Raw genomic sequence first — 21,663 nt, 5'->3', positions numbered from 1 at the left:
TACGGCACTCTAGAGCTGCTCGCTCGGTAAACAGATGGTAGGTGTTATCGGTCTAGAGCAGCAAAGTCAAGAACGATATACTGATTGACAGGTAGGCGTGGTAAACAATGTGCTGATTGGCGCACAAACACAACACACGATAACATCGGTTTAGTATCACTCAGAAGCACTAATGGTAACTTGCCCTAATCACACATGCCCTAATGAACGCTTTCCATGCTAACCTGTCAATCAATATATCCTTCTCGATTTTGGCTCCAGAGCGATAACACCTACCGATCGAGCAGCACTAGAGTCCGGTGTTGGGAAACTAATTTTCCGCATAAGTTATTCGACGTTTCTCGTAGTTCTCATGTTGTCTTTCTTTACCTTAGCCGAGCAGAATTACATTCAGTTAGAAAGAAACAATTAGTTCCATTTTACCTAAACTAATAAATTAAAAACAAATTTCTACACCATAAAAAATGTAATCTTTCCACATATTTTCCACGTGTTATTTAATAGTGACTAATTAATTCCCAGCAAATTTCTGAAAAAAAAAATAAAACCACAATTTGATGTGATAAACATTAGTTCCGTGCATAAAGCATTTGAGCACTTCTTGGCCTTAGTAAAATTTAAAATATAATCAGTTTACTTAACAAAGATCAGTAAACTGGCTATATTTTATTTTAATAAAAACACTAGTTTTATTTACTATTATAAAAAATATGTTTCCAAAGTCAACATCTATCCCAATTCACGGTAATAATTCCATAAAAAAAAAAAACTAATGTCATTTCTATTATTTTTATAAAAGCAAAAGACAGTAAAGGTGGTCAAAGCAGTATCAGGAAAGTTAAAGCCCACTGGTTTATGAATGGACCATATGCAAGAAGCTCTGGGACTAAGGTCAATTTAAAGAAAATCTGATGATATAATGAAAAATGCTTTAATATTTTTCAAAGTAACAGCCCCTAGCAGCTAATCACTTCTACTTAGCTGCCAAGCTTCACCTTTTAAAAAGGTGCTTTTATTTCGTCTGAAACTTTTTTATTATTATTATTTTTGTAATTTTCAGAATTAATATTTTTCCATTTTTCTGATAAAGGGATGGTTCAGTGGGAGAAGACAGAGAGTGGTAATCAATGGACACTGCTCTTTGTGGACTAATGTTAATAGTGGTATCTGTACTTATCAATGATATTGATGAAGGTATACCAAGCTTAATGTCCATGTTTGCAGACGATACGAAGGTTGGTAGGGTTGTTAATGACAGTAACAATAGTCAGGAAACAGCATCTGGAAAAGCTGAACAGATGGGATGAGAGGTGGCAACTGAAGTTTGATATTGACAAATGCAAAGTGCTGCATATGGGAGGCAGTAAACTTGGAGAAACATACCATCTATGCGGTACTACACTCAGGGTAGTGGGAGATGAATAAAACCTGATAATAATTGTGCAGTCAGATATGAAGTTTTCTGAGCAGTGTAGACAGGCTGCAAGAGTAGCTCATGGTGTCTTATCAGTGATATACAGGAATTTTTCTAGCAGGGATAAGGAGGTAATTATCCCCTTGTATAAGGCAATGGTTGGGCCACACCTTGAGTACTGTATACAGGTCTGGAGGCTTCATTTTAGGAAGGACACAGAGATGCTGGAACGAGTAGATAACAATGTTGGTGAATGGAACAAAAAGTTAAGCCTTTCTTTGCTCTTGGAAAGAAATGCTTAAGTTCTGCAAATTGCAGTGTCTGGAGACTAGGCACCTGGGAAGGGATATGATTCACATATATAATATTTATAATACTATACATATTATAAATATATATAAATAAAATTATAAATAATATATATATATATATATATTTTTTTTTTTTTTGTTTGTTTAATTTAAGTACAATTAGTAAAACAGGTAAGATATATTTCATATAGGATAAGCTGGTAGCTACTTAACCCTATAATGGCCATTACTGGTCCACGAGGCCAAACCTAGTAAAGGATGATCATTAGTCAAAGTAAAAATAAAACAATTAATAAACATAATAATAATATATCAAGTCAATTATAGGTAATAGGACACATAGAAAGGGACTTTATCGAGGGCTAACCCTTTCAATATGTCCCCTACAATTGACCCGGCTATCAGTTTCTGATATCATCTGCCTGTTTAACATGGTCAAAAGGTAATTCATGCAATAAATGGATAAGTAAAATTAAAGTTAGACAATAATTTTGTTGTTAACAGGCTGGATGACTTTAGCCCGACCGATAGCTAAGACAGCAAAAGCATATATTAAGGAAGAAGAGTAATAAATGAGAACCAATATCCTTCAATTAATATCATATTAATAAGTACAAAAGGAGCAAAAGCTAAAAAAGGAGAACGGACTCAAGGTTTAAGAATAGCAATAGTACCTCAATGGTACTGCAAAAACCTTGGGAGGTGCATTATGGCCATAGAAGCCAATGCGCCAACAACTACCAAAAAAAAAAAAAAAAAAAAAGTACCTCAATCCCCCTCGAATTACTCTAATAGTTCATGAGGTAAGAAAAATAGAATATAGTAGTAAAAGTTAAAAGTAAAGGGAAAGCTATAATGCAAATGTACGTCGGATTTTACCGGGAGCGTAACTTCCCGTCCCTTATAGAAAGAGTTCCTGGTATATCGTAAGTATAATGAAACAAAATATGATAATATAATGTATTTTATGGAAAAGAAGCGGACGGTGGAAAGGCTAATTCCTACAGGCTTACATTGTGGTAAAACGATTAAGAATACCAAACTAATTAGGCAAAATCAAACTTACCACGAAAATGAAATATAAGAAAGACCACGCTGTAGTGAACGTGTTATTTTATATCCAATGTTAGCAGATGCCAGCGCCCTCGCAGTTCTGACATATAATTTAGTTGAGAAATAATTATAATAGCAAAAAAGGGGCCCAATAGCATAATTCGGCATATGGCACTAAAATTCAGTATTATATTAAGAGGTGAAAAAAAAAAACAAAAGTAGTTAGATATAAGGTTCTCAGTAGAAAAAGATGGCTAAGGGGGAAGCCAAGAATTAATTACTACCTCAGAAGCAAATATAGGTACAACTTTTTCAATGAGTGTAAGCTATATTAGTATTGCTCCTGAGGCAGTGCCTAATTATGTACATATGTACAGGCTCTGTAGATACCGCTAAAAGTCAACAATACAGTAGTTGAATAAGTACCAATAAAGAGAGTAAAATATTAATGCCGCAAAACTTTAGCTATGATGTATTGCTGGTTAAGATGATAATTGTATTTATTTAAAGCTATCAAAATAGCTGTATATAGGTTTATATTAACAAAACGTTCCGGGAATCCATTGTCGATTAGCTTATGTCTAAAATCTATAAGTGTGCTGATTATATTATCTGCATTATTGCATATTTTGATTATTCTAATACCCTGTAAAAAAATTATATTTTTGTGGATCCTTATGGAGATATTTGAATGCCAATTGGATAGGTCAATGGATTTAAATCCAAATGCATTACGCTTGTCGTAAACATAGGTATCTATTTTGTACTTGTATGTTTATGTCCAGGTATGTGGCTATTTTAGTACTATGCTTATTAGTAGCTACTATTTCTAGTTCCTGCGGGTAATAGTTGCAAATTTCGGTGAGAAAGTTAGGATAATTGAATATAATTAAATTGTCAATGTATCTGTACATAGTTATTTCCTTATTAATTAAATTCCATAAATCACCCACTAGTTTTAGATTTATCACTTCCGAGACTCGTGGCAGACGAGTCTCGCCACGAGATCCATTTCCGTCTCCACAGGCGATTCATACACGATAGATTTGAGGGCCCCCCCACAGAAAGAAATCAAGACTCGATAAATCAGGTGAGCGTGGGGGCCAGGCAATGGGTACACCACAGCCAATCCATCGACGCTCAAAACGCCTGTTCAAATGGTCACGAACACACCTTCCATAATGGGCAGGTGCCCCGTCATGTTGAAACCAAATGTTGCGTCTCACATTTGCTGGAACATCATCAAGTAACCCTGGTAGAACTTGTTCAAGAAAGGTCCGATATTTAGCAGAGTTCATGCGAAATGGTAAGAGGTATGGGGGGCCAACTAAGCAGTCACCGACCATACTTGCCCACACATTTATTGTGAAACGATGTTGTGCCGCATGCGGGCGCACAACCCACACAGTGTGCGCATATTAATGCATTTCCCAGTTTCTAAAAGTTTTTTTGTATCTTAAAACCTTAATATTTCTGTTTCTAAATTCCTCAGCTTTCTAACGATATGCTATATGTCCACATTATCCCATTTATTACGTGAGAAAACTTCCTTGATCACATGTTCATATTTTCCATTATCCTGGGAAAACTACTGCAATTTTCAGAGGTTTAAAGTTTTCCCTCTAGTATAGGGCTAAGATGAAGCTGCGTGCAAAATCATTAAATTTGGTCCAGTAGAAGATAAATTATTGTTGCCATCATACAAGTATGATTCCAACAATACAAGTTACAATAATTCGCTTCTGGCGGAAGCTGAAGATGATGTCTGTAATGCTTTTTGCCTTGTGGTTTTTCATTACAAAATTTTCAGAATAATGTCAGTAAAAAGTTTTTAATGTCAAAAATGTGTGTTGTGCTTATTTTGGAGTGAAACTCAGTGACCAAGATAAACAATGCGTTCAAAATAAAGTTCGCCAAACCTGTGTTGAAGCATTGGTATAAATCGTAAAAGAAGACTATGCCATTTGCAATTCCCATAATGTGACAGGCATCTACAAACCACTATGACTTACTTGCTTAGTTAATGTAGAGGGATACAGTGCAAACAGTAAGAAAGGCATTGTGTATCCTAATATTCCACCTGCCTTTAGACTTCTCCCACCCGGCGGTAACCTCCAATTCCATGCCCTCCACATATACTGGAGAATACGGCAACAGAGTGCTGAAAGTGAAGCTTCTGAAGATGAAACTGAAGTCTACAACACCTAGACACATTGAATCCAGCCCTCAACTGTTTTCACAGCATGAACTCAATGATCTGGTGAGAGAGTTAAATTTATCAAAGGAATCTGCAGAACTCCTTGGTTCTAAGACTTAAGTCAATAAACTCTTCTAGAACATGGGAAGTTTTTCTCGTGGCACAGACAAAGAGAATGAGAAGTAATCCCCTACTTTTTTGAGGACAATTATATGGTTTTTTTGCAGTAATATGACTTAATGAACTATTTAGGAATTATTTACAATCCTATTCAGAGATGAAATTTTTTTTTGGCTCATCAAAGTAGTCTCGAAGGTATGTTGCTCCACACTGGAAATAAATATGGGTCAATTCCAATAGCTCGCTCTGTGTATTTGAAAGAAACATATTAGAACTTTAAGAAGTTGTTGACAAATATTAAGTATGAATAATAGGCCTCCGTAGCCGAGTGGTCAGGAGCGGAAGTGCAGTAGCACACACTCTTTGAGTAGACCGGGGTTCAAGCACCTGACTGCTAAATACGGTCGATCTGCCAACCCGCACTGGACCAGCGTGGCAGATTATGGTCCATTTCCCTCAGCATGAATTGCTGAGGAGCCATCCTGCAGTGTGTTAACTGCAGGATGGCTGCAGTTAACTTTTTTTTTTTTTTTTTTTTTTTAAGTATGAATAACATGATTGGTTGGCCTATGCTGACTTTAATGTAATAGGCACATTATTTGGACAGAAATATGATTAAACAAATGCCTTATTTTTTGTGTGAGTAGGCCAGTCGGGCAAGGAGTAAGCAAGGGGATATCAAAGTCTGGGCGTAGTAGGGTAGTTTGTTGCCTGGACTAAAGAACATAGTTCATAAACCACTGATAGACCCCAAAACTCTCGTCCTTCCACATCAAATTATATCCCCTTACACATCAAACTGGGTTTAATGAAACAGTTTTTGAAAGCCTTAACATAGGGAGGTTTCATGCTTCAACTATCTTTGTACTAAATTCCAATTGTTCACCCAAAAGAATCTAAAATGAGGCATTTTTGTTGGACATCAAATTTGCAAACTGGTGAGGGACCGAGATTTTGAGGGGACTATGAATAAAAGAGAAAAATAAGCATGGATTAGCTTCAGGTCTGTTGTTGAAAACTTGCTAGGGAACAACAAGGTTCCAGACTACAAGAATACAGTTGAAAATACTTCCGCCTTTGTCTTTGTCATACGATCGTTATATATCGAACCTAGATAGCGTTAGTATAGTATACGTTATAATATTTTCAGAGATCGGTAAAATCTATTAAACTTGTTCAACTTTGTTGGCATTTAAATTGCACTTTTAACTAAATACATATACCGACTTAGATTACAAACGTAACATAATTAATTAATACATAACTGATACGGAAGTTATATAAAGGGAAATCGGAGATAATTAATACTTGACGCTAAAAAATATATATCCCGTTATAACTGTGTTGGGAGATAAGTTAGGGTTATAAACTGAAATTGAAATTTTATTTAAATTAAAAGTAATCATGACTCAGACCAGAGCAGCAAAACAAAAGGCTCAAGCTAATGGAAGTGCTGTGGCTCAGAGGAGAACTGAGGGGGGGCAGTTGCCTTCTGAGTCACAGCCTTCTAAAATGCACAGCTTGCATGATGTTTGTGGAGCATTCAGGTACAGGACATGATATTGCCATGGAGGATGTCTTTGTGTGTGCACGATGCAAGGAGTGTATCGAAATCAGGCAACAACTCAGCGTTCTTATGGGCCTATATGAGAGCTTGAAGGACAGGGTGGATGCCCTCGAAGGAACTAAATTGAGGGGCCCATCAAGCTCTCAGCTGCCCACATCAACGCCAGAGCTTGCACTTGGGCATCACGTGACACAGAGGCAACCCCCAAGGCAGAATGCGCTGGTCCCAAAGGAACTAGTAGTTGTTGGTGACTCTATTGTCAGGGAAACGGGGACTATGCTTTGTAAAAAGGATAGGTGGAACAGGACCAGGGAATGTCTGCCAGGGGCAAAGGTTGATGACGTTGTAGAGCAGATATCACCTTTTAAGGGCACAAAAGGTGATATAGTTGTACACGTGGGCACTAATGATATCAAGAGTAGGAGACCGGCAGAATTGCTTACCACGTACAGGTCACTGTTGAAAAAAAGCCGAGAAATAGGGTTGAATTTGAAAGTGTCTGCAATTCTGCCCATACACGATAGGAGGGAGTATATGATGAGAGCCTTATCGATCAATTAGGTCCTGGAAAGATTGTGCAAGGCTCAAGGGGTAGAATTTTTTCAGCCTGGACTGTACTTGTTAACAGGAGAGATTGATTCTACAGGGATGGGATACACTTAAATAGAAAGGGTGCAAGAATATTTGCTGATGCTATCGAGGCAGTGTTAGGTGGGTCGGAAAACTGCTAGCTTGGGGGGATACAAAGACAAATAGATTAACAGTAGCCACTGGCAGAGGTGAAAGAGATTCTTGCACTGCTTCTATTGGAATGAGCAGAAGCCTGAAAAACAAGATTCAGGATATTTCAGAGACTGCTGGGAGTCATTGCGGTACAAGTAAACACATGGGTTGTGTTAGGGTAGCTAAGAATAGAAATAGGTGCATGTATACTTGCGTGTACACCAATGCTAGGAGTTTAGTAAATAAATTTGATGAATTTGAGATATTGCTCAAAACATCAAAGGCAGATATTGTTGGGATATCAGAGACTTGGTGTCACACAGATATAAGGAATGCAGAACTGGAATTTGGGGAGTACAACGTCTACAGAAAAGATAGACTGGATAGGAAGGGAGGAGGGGTTATGCTATTAGTTAAGAAATACATAAAATCCAAGGAAGTGAAGCCAGTGGACATCGCTGGACAGTGCAGTGTCGAGTCAGTTTGGTGTGACATAAGCATTGGGAGATCAAAATTGAGAGTAGGAGTGTGCTATAGGCCTAATGACTCTGATGAGTATAATAAGAAACTGTACAGGGAAATAGAGTGGGCCAGTAAATCAGAGAGTCTTATAATGGGAGATTTTAATTTCCCAGATATTGACTGGAATTTGTGGGCTGGTCACTCACACACTAGCAAGGCTTTTGTGGATTTATTGGATGATTGTTTTCTACATCAGCATGTTCGGGAGGCAACTAAAGGGAGGAATACTCTTGATTTGATTATCAGCAGTGATTCTTCATGCATTAAGAATCTGCAGATAAATGAATAAATGAACCACTAGGTGGCAGTGATCACAGTGTGCTGAAGTGGGATTTACTCAAAGAGGTAACTACCATTAGGGGTAAAGGGAAGGGTTATTGCTTTCGTAAAGGCGACTACGATGGACTGAGACAGTATTTAAATTCTATACAGTGGGACCAACTGATGATGTTACCAACAGCAAATGCAAAATGGGAAGCATTCAAAGAACTTATCTTGGAAGCTACTAGACTTTACATACCAACTAAGAAATATTGTTCAAGGCTTAGGCCTAAATGGATGTCAGATGAACTGATGAGGCATATGGCAGAGAAGAAACATGCATGGGATACATACAAATTAACACACGACACAGAAGCCTATGATAGATACAAGTTGATCTGTAACCAAGTTACAAAGGAGGTTAGGCAGGCGAAGGCAGATTACTAGAAATCTTTGGCAAGGGATGCAAAGAAAAACAGCAAAGAGTTCTTTACTTATGTAAACTCTAGAAGGATTTTGATTTGATTTGGTAGTTGTTGGCGCATCGGCTTCTATGGCCATATTGCACCTCCCAAGGTTTTCGCAGTACTTTGATCCAAGCCCGAGGCGGGAATTGAACCCGCAACCTTTGGGTTGCCGGGCAGGTACTTTACCCACTCGGCTAGCCCGGTCGGCTCTCTAGAAGGAAGGGGATGAATCAGATTGGTCCACTTGATATCGATGGGTCAACTGTGGATGATCCTGCTCAGGTAGCTAACAAACTAAATGAATATTTTGCATCGACATTCACACATGAGGAGTTATTTAGCGAGGGGAAAGCCAGAGGTGTATTCAACTCTAGCAGTAAGCTAGAGAATCTTGTAATAACTGAGAGTCAAGTGGAGGAGAAATTGTTGAAGATAAACACAAGAAAGGCACCTGGGGTGGATGGGATCTATCCAGTTATATTAAAGGAGGCAGCAAAGGAAGTAAGCAAACCCTTAGCCATAATTATGAGAGCTTCCTTGGACTCAGGGGAGGTACCCACAGACTGGAGATGTGCAAATGTGACCCCAATTCAAAAAGGAGGATCAAAAGCTGACACAAGCAATTATAGACCTGTGAGTTTAACTTCTGTTCCAGGAAAATTAATGGAGGCACTAGTTAAAGAAGCACTGCAGGATCATTTAGACAAGACTTCAGTTATAGCTCGGACACAGCATGGTTTTGTTAAGGGGAAGTCTTGCCTGACCAATTTGATTGGATACTATGATGCAGTCACAAAGGAACTGGATGCAGGGAATAACTTTGATATTATATACTTGGATCTTAGAAAGGCTTTTGATACTGTTGCACATGGAAGACTGCTGCACAAATTGGAGCAGTGTAACACTGGAGGCAAATTGCTGCTGTGGGTAAAGGGGTGGCTGAGGGGGAGAAGACAGAGAGTGATAATCAATGGACACTGCTTGTCGTGGACTAATGTTATTAGTGGAGTCCCTCAGGGCTCAGTGTTGGGTCCATTATTGTTTTCTGTATTCATAAATGATATTGATGATGGTATATCAAGCTTAATGTCGAAGTTTGCAGACGATACAAAGGTTGGCAGGGTTGTCAAGGACACTACTGACACTATGCTGCTGCAACAGGATCTGGAAAGGTTGAGCAGATGGGCTGAGAGGTGGCAAATGAAGTTTAACATTGACAAATGTAAAGTACTACACATGGGAAACAGCAACCCCAGAGCAACATATCAACTCTGTGGTACTACACTGACAGTGGTAGAGAATGAAAGGGACCTGGGGGTGGTTGTGCAGGCAGATATGAAGTTCTCTGAGCAGCGCAGACGGGCTGCAAGAGTAGCTCATGGTGTATTGTCAATGATATATAGGAATTTTTCTAGCAGGGATAAGGAGGTGATTATTCCCTTGTATAAGGCAATGGTCAGGCCACACCTAGAGTACTGTATACAGGCCTGGAGGCCTCATTTCAAGAAGGATGTAGAGCTGCTGGAACGAGTACAGAGAAGGGCAACAAGATTAGTGAATGGAACAAAGGGATGCTCTTACGAAGAAAGGCTTAAGTTTTGCAAATTACAGTGTCTGGAGACTAGGCACCAGCGAGGTTATCTGATAGAGGTGTATAAAGCATTGAATGGTTTGAGCATGCTCAATGCTGATGGGATTCTTCTCTCGCTCAGAATAATCACCTGAGAGGGCATAAATTCAAATTGAGGAAAGACAGATGTAGGATAGACGTGCAGAAATTTGCCTTTAGCCAGCGAGTGGTTGGTTGGTGGAACAGACTTCCATCCCTTGTCGTGGAAGTTGATAGCCTAAATAAGTTTAAGGCTCAGCTGGACAGGTATTTTGAACGAACAGAGGGGTGAAGTGGGAGTGGTTTTTTTTTTTTTTTTTTGGCTGATGCTGCATAAGCTTGCTTTCTTGCATCAAATGCCTCTACTAATGCTAATGCTAAAATACACTGGCAAACTTTAAGAAGCTGGGCTACAACAGGTATCAACATACATTTTTTACACTTCCACAACAACTACTTCCCAGAAAATCTAGGAAGTATTAGTGAAGAACAGGGTGACAGGTTTCCCTAAGACATTAAAGACATGGAGATGAGGTACCAGGGAAGGTGGATTGTCAACACGGTGGCTGACTATTGCAGGATGCTGAAATAGAAGGCTCTGCAAGAAAATAAAAAAATAAAAATAAAAAATTGGACTTACTATAGATCAATTTTTACAATGACAGGTTTTTGTGTTTTTTTTGGACTTTTTACCACAATGCCCTCTTTAATTGTGTTTTCAAGAAATTTCAGTGCACAAATTGTGCCACAATTAATTACATTAAGTTTTTTTTGTGTGTGATTTTTGAAATGATGGAAACAAAAGGAAGTCATTTTTGAAATCAGCATTAGAAAATGATTCGGAAACAACCCTTTCTGAGAAAACATCAGTGAATATTTTTCTAAATGCATGGAAGTATAATGTGATACTGAATTAATGAGAATATATTGTACTTAACATTAGTAGTGGCATATGATGCAAGAAAGCAACCTTATGCAGCATCAGCCAAAAAAAAAAAAAAAAAACCACTTCCATTTCATCCCTCCGTTCATTTGAAATACCTGTCCAGCTGAGCCTTAAATTTATTTAGGCTACTTGATTAGTAACAATCATCATTAAAGGTTCTGCTACTTTCAGACAATGCATTGGCCATATCCCCAAATTTGATACTTTGATGCTTTCATTTAAATCAGATTGATCATTTAATTGATTTAATCAATTTTTTTATTTGATTTAATTTCAAAGTGATGTTCTAGCCAGCCAACACCACTTCGTTGGTCTGGCCTGTGGACCAACAAGTAGGAGCCAACCAACTTCCAGAAGATTTAGTTGATGAAGAAGAGGTTTAGAGAATGCCATGAAGTGATTCTGAAGATTGACCCCCCCCACACACAAGTTCCGTGATGAGAACGCGAACAGATCTCAGAAGATACAGACATGTACCACGGTATACAACTAAAGAAGTTTCCTGATTATCCCCTTCCAGATGGATAATCAGGAAAATTGTCCATTGAATCCGTTGAATCCTACTTTTCTCCTCTACAGAGAAGAATTAATTTGTTTTAAATTATTATTATTTTATTTATTTATTTTTTATCAAAACCCCAAACACGAGAGGTATTAGAACCTATAGTACTTAGTACAGTGCTTCGATTGGAGACTGAGAAGATGAAAGAAGATATTTGTTAACTTTGAAGACAGATTTGTTTAAGACTTGAACTTTCAGGACGTACGAAGGAAGGTTGTTCCAGAAAATGGCAGTTGAATGAATAAACGAGGCAGATGAAAAGTTGGTTCTGTGAGTTTGAAGTTGGACATTAAATGGATGATGGCTGGTGGCGGCACGTTTTTGGACTGTTTTAAAGAGAGAGCGGGAATTACAGAAGCCAATTCAGAAGAACAGTGCCCATGGAAATAACTGTAGAAAAGGCATGCAGCAGAAACAGTACATCTATGAGACAGCGAGTGGAGAGAATCTGTTAGAGAGGAGTCATTAAGTAACCTAACTGCCCTCTTCTGAACAGAATCTAGAAGCCTGAGAGAAGTTTTGGAGGCACCGGCCTAGATGTGGGAACAATATTCCATGGTAGGGTGGATCTGCGATTTGTACAGAGTGAACAGCTGTTTGGAAGAAAAGTAACGACGAGAGCAAAAAAGAAAACCAGGATTTTTAGGGTGCAGAGGAAGCAATATTTGTAATGTGCTTGTGCCAAGAGAGATAAGAAGTCAGAGTAATTCCCAAAAGAGATATATCAACTTGCCTAGAAATCGGAGTGTAACCAAAGATAAGCATAGGAGCTGAAGAATGCTTTTTGCAAGGTATAAGACAAGACTGAGTTTTAGAAGTATTGAAATCAACTAGGTTGTCTTTGCCCACTGGAGATCGGCATTTACAGAATTGGTAGCGGATATTTAAGAAGTTGAAGAACAGGGTGACAGGTTTAAGAAAATGGAAAGTAGAATGCAATGTGCTATCAAAACTATGGATAGGATTTCCAGTCAATGGAAGAAGGTCATTAATATACAAGAGTAAAAGAGTGGGGGAAAGAACTGAACCTTGGGGACACCAGCATTAGTGAAGAAGTTAGAAGACAGAGAGCCATCTACAATCACCCTCAGTGAGCGATCAGAGAGAAAACTGGATAAACAATTACAAAAAACTGTTGGCAAACCATAAGATGGAAGCTTGTTTAGACGACCTTTATGCCAAACACGATTGAAAGCCTTTCAGATGTCAAGAGCAACTGCTTGTGTTTCACTGAACTTATCCATTGAATCTGTAAATAATTGGGTGAACCAGAATATCACTAATGGATCGACTCTGACGGAATCCATACTGGTGATCGTTGATCAGATGGAAGGTTTCTAGGTAGTTTAAGAGTTGGCGGTTAATTGATTTCTCCATTACTTTAGAAAGAGAAGTAATTGCAATGGGACGATAACTGGATGGGAGGGATCTGTCACCCTTTTTAGGAACTGGCTGGATATGAGCAAATTTACAAGCAGAAGGAAAAACAACTTTGGAATAAGAAAGTGAAAAAAGGTGGCAAAGAACAGGAGTAAGTTCAGGAGCAGAGGTTTTGAGAACAAGTGGAGTCCAAATACCATCAGGACCTGGAGCTTTCTTAGCATCAAGATTTGTCAAAATCCTTCTGACATCCTTTTGACAGAAGACCACAAGAGGCATTAAATGGAGAAGGGTTTTAACAAGATCATTAATACATGAGTTGGAAGAAAAATGGGATGCTAGCAGGTCAGCTTTATCCTTGGCTGAAGTGGCAACAGAACCATCTGGTTTTGACAGAGGTGGGAGCAGAGATGGGCCAAAGTTGCAACTTTGGCAACTTTGGCTTTGACAAGAGACCGGAATGCTCGGCTACCATTAGGGCAAGAAACAAGTTTTCTACTCTTAGCCTGTTCAAAATCTAGTTTGGACTGATTAATAACTGCTTTACAATTGTCGCAAACTTTGGTGTAGGCAGAAAATGAAAATGAAGAATTGGAAACAAGCCAATAACGATATGCATCATTCTTCTCCTGAATGGCCTTAGCACATTTATTGGAAAACCAAGGTTTAGATAAAGGACGAGGTTTTAAAGTGGAGTGTGGGATAAAGGATTCCAGTCCTACAAGAATAACTTCACTGACATGATCTGAGCAAACGTTGACATCAGTAGTTTTGAAACAGTAGTCTGACCAAGGAAAAGAAATCTCGCAGGTCATCCAATTTTGCATTCTTGTAATGCCAAACAACAAGAGGTTGGGAATAGCCATGAGATAAAGGTGCTATTGGAGAAGAGACAAACACCAAGTTGTGATCAGAGGTGCCTAAAGGACCACTTACTTCGACCGTGTACTTAGAAGGGTTGTTTGTGAGAAAAAGATCAAGCGAGTTGGCTGTATGGTTAGGATTGTCTGGTATTCTTGTAGGTAAATGAACAATCTGTGGAAATTAATTTTTTTCTATGTATATGTATTACGATATGTGTGTATTTATAAGTCTTTACATTCTTCTTGTGTCACTGTATATATCTGTAGGTGCTTTATTTACTCGCACTGGATGTTATTCATTGTATTATTTTATAGAAACTAATGTTTATGTATGCGTAAATTATGTACAACTTCTATATTTACTGTCTAAGTTAAAATGTACAAATGTATATAGGCACCCTCCTTGCTGAACACTGTTCAAAGGTGAAGCATATGCAATAAATTGAATAATAATAATAACTAGGGGGCTGCGCTCGCTTCTTTTAATAAAATAAAATACAGAAGCTTTAGACACTGTGTGTGTGTCTCTTCCTCTGATATGAATACATAAATATGTTACTGTAATAAAAATATAAATGCACGAGGCATAATAGAATATGAGCGTGAATTAACTATAAAATATCAGTGTAAATACACCATAGTTTGATCATAAAAATGAACTACATTTGTAGTGTAAAAGCATCGATTTAATTGTATCTCATATTGTGACTACCTTCACAACTAGCTACCATGTATTATACTACCTCGAATAAGTAATCGCTTCACTAATAGAGAAGGCTATTGTTACCTATTTTCAGTGGGCACCACCACCCATACGACACCGTTTCAAGGCTTGTTGGCCTATCATCGGTGAGTGGGCAGGTACCCTAGTGTTGCAATCATGCCAGCCCAGTTGTGAAGTGGTTCCACAATATGAGAGATGCCAAAAGGATTCTGTACATCTTTTGGTATCTTTTCACTCGTTGTGAAGGTAGTCACAACATGAGATACAATTAAATCAATACCTTTACACTAAGAATGTAGTTAATTTTTATGAGCAAACTAATGTGTATTTACACTGATATTTTGTAATAAATATATTACATATGGAAATCAAGAATGGTACTGCGTGGTCATTCTAGACAAACAAATCACGTGCACAAGGTTTATCCAGCATGATCACGCTAAAAGGAAAGTTTGTTTTACAACAGTAAAGCAAGCTTCTGTTACGTATCTTAGTATTTGTTATGTATTACCACATAACCCACATCCCTCTTCTCCCATTGGTTGAATAAATATCACTAGGAGGAAAATTATTTTAATGTATAGAAAGATAACATCAAGTGGTAATAGTAAGACATTGAAGGAATTTTCTAAGACAAATTTCAACTTCCTGAAGGCTGCAGAAAGATAACATCAAGTGGTAATAGCAAGACACTGAAGGAATTTTCTACGACAAATTTCAACTTCCTGAAGGATGCAGGAAACACTGTTATAGCATGGCAAGAGGTTACATAGTAGGTAGTTGGTGATTGGCTTTGTTCATTAGTGCAACCCAATTTAATGGAGTGGATTTAGCCGATACAGCATTGGACAAGCTGGCTCTTTAGGGAAGAATAAAGGGGAGTTTCCTGCATTGAAACAGGACACCGCAGGAAGCTATGGGCTGATAGTGGGCCATCTTTCTCTTTTGATGCTGGGATTTCACAGGATTCGTGGCCAGGTACCAGTCACAAATGTAATTCTGTTGTGTCAGTGGGGCTATTTGGCCTGCCTTCTTTAGTTCTGATTTCACAAGTTTCAAAGCTTGTACTAATCATAAATCTGAAGGTCAAAGACAGGAAATAAGGGAACAGTAAAATTGACCAAGACAATTTGGGCTTTAGCCTCAAACTACGATAAGATTCACTAAACGGACAAGTTAGTGCAATTGCAGCATATTAGCATGTAGTGAATCCTAAAGTAGGTGGCATCATTTTAGTTATATCTCATATTGTGAAAACCTTCACAACAAGTTGCCTTGATATTGAACTACCTCGAATAAGTAACACTTTGCCAATGGAGAAGACTAATGTTACATATTCTCGGGGGATACCACTATCCAGATGGCATCATTTCAAGGCTTGTTGACCTCTCTTCAGTTGGCAGGTGTTGCAATCAGTGACAACCCAGTTATGAAGTATAACTCCACAACACAAGAGATGCCAAATGGTGTGCAATAGCATAGAAAAAGACAATTTTTGCACTGGAGCCTCAAATGCAGGGTACCTACCCTCCCACCAAGGAGAGGACAACAAGCCTTGAAAAGGTGCAGTCTGGGTGGTAGTATCCGCAGAGAATAAGTAACATTAGCCCTCATCATTGGTGGAGCCTTACTTATTCGAGGTAGTGCAATACCATGGCAACTCATGAAGGTTTTCACAATAAGAAATACAATTAAAACTATGCCAATTTATCTACTTCACTACATACAAACATGATACAATGGCACTAACCTGTCCACTATTGAAACTTCCATGTAGTTTGAGGCCCCAGCCCAAAAATCTTAGTCTATACTATTGCACACTATTTGGCATCTCTCATATTGTGGAGTTATACTTCATAACCGGGTTGTCACTTATTGCAACCGAGGAGAGGTCAACAGGCCTGGAAACAATGCGGTCTGGGTGGTGGTGGTATCCACCGAGAATAAGTAACATTAGTCTTCTCCAGTGGTAAAGTCTTGCTTATTCGAGGTAGTTCAATATCAAGGCAACTCATTGTGAAGGTTTTTGCAATATGAGATATAACTAAAACGATACCAATTCACCTACTTCAAGGTTCACTACATATTAATATGATGCAATTTGCACTAACTTGCCTGTTTAGGGAACAGAGAAATTTATTTTCGTGGGAGTGGACAGAATGAGGTACTCTGTTCTGCCTTTCTGGGGTGATTGTCCACAAACACCACTGACTGTATTTGGTCACTATGAAAACTACAAATGACACGGCACACTTTTTGTGCCGTGAAGCCTGCTTACATCTAGAGCACCATGAGTCTGGATTTTTAACATCATTTGGATGTGTATGTATCAGTCAGCAGGATAACAGATTATAGTTAAATTTCATCTACTGTAGCTTCTTGAGTGCATAGTCTATGTCATTGTTATACTGCATATAACATCTCTGTGCCGCACTGAGTGCACCAACGTCAACTGAAGCATGTGCTCAGAGTTCACATAGTTTGGACAAAATGATATGATAGACCTATGCTAACAACAAATTTCAGAACTTGTCACCTTATCTTTGAGCATTATAATCCTGAAGTGGACAGTCATCACAAGAAGCTTCTCAGAATTTAAAATCAGTACTCGAGGTTAATAATGCATTAAGTCACCTATACCCCCTTGCAAATTCTAGAATGCGATATCAATGACAGCTTATCTCTGAGAATTGACTCCTAGAAGTAGACATCACAGAAACTATCTTTTTCTTTTATTTGGCTTTTACTTTAATCTGTATGATATTGTAAATACAGCGGGATTGCCAAAACTTGGCCAGAAGAGCCTAATACAATAAATAAAATTTCATGGCAGAATGCTGATTGGAAATTTTTTTGGCCAGCCATCCAACAAAACTGAAGACTTTTAACATCAGACTAATACTGATCAAGAAATTGTCTCCCTTGGTCAGAATATGGAACTGGAAGTGGACAAGAATGATGCTGAAGACTGGTTCAGTTCATGGAAGGGCACTTGCCACTCAAGATGACTTGCAACAGTTAGGTCTATGATCAACAATAACAGTGGAGAAAAGTAAAGAGAGCAAAATGATCATATGACAACTGCAGAAGTCAAGAAAATCCTGTATCATTGGAACCACGTGAAAAGACTGGCTGCAAGACATCCAAAAGAGAGCAAATAGAGCTTATAAAATACTAGTATGGCAGTCAGCAAACTGTTTGCTACAGTTGCTAAGTTGCAATAAAAAGCTCAGTAGTTTCTATAATAACTTCACTGAAAACCTCCCATCTAGCATTTGCACTTCTTAACATAAGTTGGTTCCACTGAGGGAAAAAAAAAAAAAAAAAAAATTAAAAATTGTCTAAGACCTTGTAATCACTCTTGCGAAAAAAAAAAATAGCCTATTCTCTTTATCTTAGTATAATTTGTAGTTGTATAATTTATTTAATAAATAAATCCCACATCAGCACACTATAGTCACCGATACCTAGTGATTACTATTGAAATAACAAAAGCTTCTAAGGTTAATGATGAGATTGCATTATTAACCATTGCAAATCTGCTCATTTCCTGTTTTTGAAAATAAATGCCTTCTAGATCTAACTGACAAATTAGGTCATATGGTTCCTTCGTGCTTGTGTTGTACATGACAGTTCTAGTGTAAGATACTCTGCATTATTTGGTTTCAAAGGAAAGATCTGTTTTTTTGGAGGCAGATGATTTATAGCAACCTATTTACTTTTTTTTTTGTGTGTGTTTGAGCTGAAACTGTACACCCATTACACTCCAATCTCCATGAGGAAACGACACATATTTCTCCTTAATTTTCCGAATTTTATCCGAAATGATTTTGAAACTGGCTCTCATTAATGGAAGATCTAAACTGGACCCAGCATGCATTTGGATTTCAATGGAGCATTCAGAGGTGGAATGATATTGAAATGTTCCCTAAATTCAATTCTGTTCTACAATGGCCTCGGAGAGCATGAAAATTTGGAGGATATTTTGGTATTGGAAGTATTTTTTTTTTTTTTTTTTTTTTGTTAGTTGTTGGCACATAGGCTTCTGTAGCCATAATACACCTCCCAAAGTTTTTGCATTTACTCTGATCCAAGCCCGAGGTGGGATTTGAACCCGCGACTTTTGGGTTGCCAGGCAGGCACTTTACCCACCCAGATAGCCCAGTTGACTTGCAAGTACTGTTGAATGGATAATACACTCTAGCATATGTCACTGATTTACCAATTGATTGCTACTTGACTGTAAAAGGATCAAATTCTTTGAGTTGTGCAAATGTGCTCCACCTGATCAAAGTTCCTCTGGATTGGTAGTTGGGATTGCTTGCCCAATATAATGGATAATACAGGGAAGTGATTCCACACAGAATTCTGTCATCCTACAAAAGCAGAGGAAGTGGGGAAGGTGGAGAGGATGAATGAGCGTATGTGTGAAAGTAGGTTTTCATTCACATTTGATAAGGAAAGGTCATTATTGTTGAGCATATGTTCAACAATGCAAAACAACTCTTCTATTAATTTCTGACTATCCCTGATTATAATCCCAACAAGGTATTATGAACAGTAAAGTCCACAAGAAGAAGTAGGAATGAAAGAGTGAAACTACAAAATAAGATCATCAAGATCTGTCCAGCAGAAGTTTATCACAGGAAGGAAATATATAGAACAGACCATGATAAAAAATCCCACTGCTAAATGGATTATAACTGCCTAAGTTCATGTTCAACTGAACAGATAAGTTAGGGATATGGTTGCTCACAAGGATAATTATCTATGGCCAGAACATTGCCATTTCTGTCTTTATGAACAGTAGTGAAACTCTGCAGGATGAGGTAATCTTTTATCTTTCCTGAAAATACGCAAATAAATTCATGTCATTTTGACATCCTCCATGTTTTGTCGGAATCCATAACAATTCCACTGTAAGAATTTTGCAATTACTATTTGGATTTAGTGATATGTTAGCTGATTTTATACTGAAAAGGAGGTAAATAAAACCCTCACCAAAATGGTTAGGGTTTCATTTACCTGTTTTTCTTTTAATTCTATTTTTTTTGGAAATAGATGGTGCCTGGTATCTATAACATTCTCAAAATAGATATTCAAGAGAGAATCATTTGCACTTGCCTTTCTGCAATTCTTCATTTACCTCTAGTGCATCTCAGATCCCACTGATGGTAGACTGTGTCTCAGTGGGAGGAGGTTTTTATTTAAAAATAGTTACCTTTGATGGCTGCTTTTCCTTCAAGTATTTGCAGCAGCACATATTGTTGTTGATATGGGGGTTTGATGGCGCATAAGTACTTTGGCTATAATGCGCCTAGCACATATTGTAAAAGATTCCGAAGGTGGGGATGAAATAACAGTTGTGTTGACATAGAACAGTTCCACAAAACCATTTGAATATAAGATATCTCATTATTTCAGGGCAAAGCATTCCACAGTGTCCTATTCTTTTCTTCCACAGCAGCATAAGCCTGTGATCTAATCCATTTCACCTGAGGGTGACCATATTTTTGGTAACAAAAACATCGCAACAAACAAGACAATTCAAATATCCTGACGTGACGGCAGTGAGTGGATTATAGATGTTAAATGTAAGAACTCTAATTAAGACTAATCATTAGGAATGATGGATATCCATATATAAGGATATCCTTATGCACAGATATAGCAGACACAATTTGGCCTCAGTAGCCCTTGTGTCGTTCAGCAGCAGCAGAAACAGCATAGATATGCTTAATTTCTTAGTCATCTCATTAAATAACTATGCCATATCATTATGTTACTTGTTCTGTGTGGAGTGACTTCAACTGAAAAGCTTCCAAGAGATGCTGCTTGGAGGCTTAGTTCCAAATGATGTACCCAGGAAATATGAACTAAAATGTCATCTTATTTGAGTCATTTTACTGACTTTAGGGGGAACATGCCAACTCCGATTCTACTAGAGAATGAACAATAAGAAAGAATACAGAAGTTAATACAGGAGTTAATGCAGCTTCTGGTCAGTGATCCCCTTTATTTGTTTTGTTTTCGTAATTTTTGTGATCAAGTAAAGGACTGACAGAGGAGGAAGAAAAATTCCAATTATTCAGAACATTAAAATAAGAATTTCAGTGTTTTATGGCACTTCACCATGGAGCCCTACTTAGGGTGTGTGCACACTATCAGATACAGTATATTAAAATGGAACATCAGAGTTAACTAAGCACTATATTCATACTGCCAATGAACCTTTGCCATATCCCAGGAATAAAGGGAAGGAGCCTAATGTGGAACAGCAGGTCTCCTTCCTTCCTTCCTTTTGCACTAGTAAGTAGACATTCCTGTTGATTGATCTCATTTGGGCCTAAACAGGTTCACCCATCTTGGCCAAGTGGTATATTAAAGCTGGATCTCCCACCCCTGGCCTCAAACAACAGGCTGCTCCTTTCTGATAAGTCAATAGGTAAACACGCTGGATTCTGGCAATGGATATAGAATCTATAACTCATATTTCTAGCTGTGAAAAGGTGTTCAAGAGCTGGTACTGGTGAAAGATTCCAGTGAAAGTAATCTAAAATTGTAGCAGAATCAGTGGGATGTGCCCTCACTGCATACAGATAACCCACACTGAGGGACATTTATCATACAGCACAAGAGGATCACAAAGGACAACAGCTGCACAGAAAGTAGACACTATAGTAACTGTATTAACAGGGCAACAAGAAATATATTATGCAAAAAGAATAGGTGGAAGAGAATCAGGGCAAATGCTGTAGAGAAGTTCTTTTAAGGTCCAAAAAAAGGATGTACATGTAGTAAGCATAGGCGATCTGACTTATTTCACAGATATGAGGTGATGATAAAAAAAAGCTGAGGGTTATGGGTGAATTTGAAGTGTTGGTCAAGACATCAAATGCGGATATTGTGGGATATCAGAGACATGGTGTCACACAGATATTAGG

The 21,663-nt window shown here is 38.1% G+C and overlaps 1 protein-coding gene across 3 annotated transcripts in view; it reads right to left on the bottom strand.

The window, feature by feature from the left end:
* Usp39 (ubiquitin specific protease 39) overlaps positions 1-21,663 on the bottom strand; it is a 324,799-nt gene that overhangs the window by 129,786 nt on the left and 173,350 nt on the right. The gene's annotated exons all lie outside the window — the stretch shown is intronic.

This window comes from Mastigoproctus giganteus, chromosome 3, assembly GCF_048544385.1.
Source record: "Mastigoproctus giganteus isolate SK-2022 chromosome 3, ASM4854438v1, whole genome shotgun sequence".
Lineage (NCBI taxonomy): Eukaryota > Metazoa > Arthropoda > Arachnida > Uropygi > Thelyphonidae > Mastigoproctus > Mastigoproctus giganteus.
Note: the sequence above shows the minus strand (reverse complement) of the source record. Positions and strands in the feature narration are given on the sequence as shown.